The sequence below is a fragment of the Sinocyclocheilus grahami genome, unplaced genomic scaffold (genome assembly GCF_001515645.1).
Source record: "Sinocyclocheilus grahami isolate Dianchi unplaced genomic scaffold, SAMN03320097.WGS_v1.1 scaffold420.1, whole genome shotgun sequence".
NCBI classification, from domain to species: Eukaryota; Metazoa; Chordata; class Actinopteri; order Cypriniformes; family Cyprinidae; genus Sinocyclocheilus; species Sinocyclocheilus grahami.
Genome location: NW_015505599.1, coordinates 6,581 through 6,910, shown reverse-complemented (window position 1 = coordinate 6,910; position 330 = coordinate 6,581). Strand labels below are relative to the sequence as shown.

Here is a 330-nt window from a genome sequence, read left to right as displayed (position 1 = left end):
GGTTGTTGTGACTGCACCAGACAGCCAGTTGCTCAACCTCTTGTCTGTAAGCAGACTCGTCGCCATCTTGGATGAGACCGATGACTGTGGTGTCGTCTGCAAACTTCAGGAGCTTGACAGAGGGATCTTTAGAGGTGCAGTCATATGTGTAGATGGAGAAGAGCAGTGTGGAGAGAACGCAGCCCTGAGGAGCTCCGGTGCTGATGGTGCAGGTGTTGGTTGTAAGTTTTCCCAGCCTCACTAGCTGCTGCCTGTCTGTCAGGAAGCTGGGGATCCACTGACAGATGGAGGTGGGTACAGAGAGCTGGGTCAGTTTATTCTGAAGGGTGT

General features: G+C 53.0%; 1 long non-coding RNA gene across 1 annotated transcript in view; it reads right to left on the bottom strand.

Annotated features, from left to right (window-relative positions):
• The window catches only part of LOC107551314 (uncharacterized), a 17,687-nt gene that overhangs the window by 16,775 nt on the left and 582 nt on the right, over positions 1-330 (bottom strand). The gene's annotated exons all lie outside the window — the stretch shown is intronic.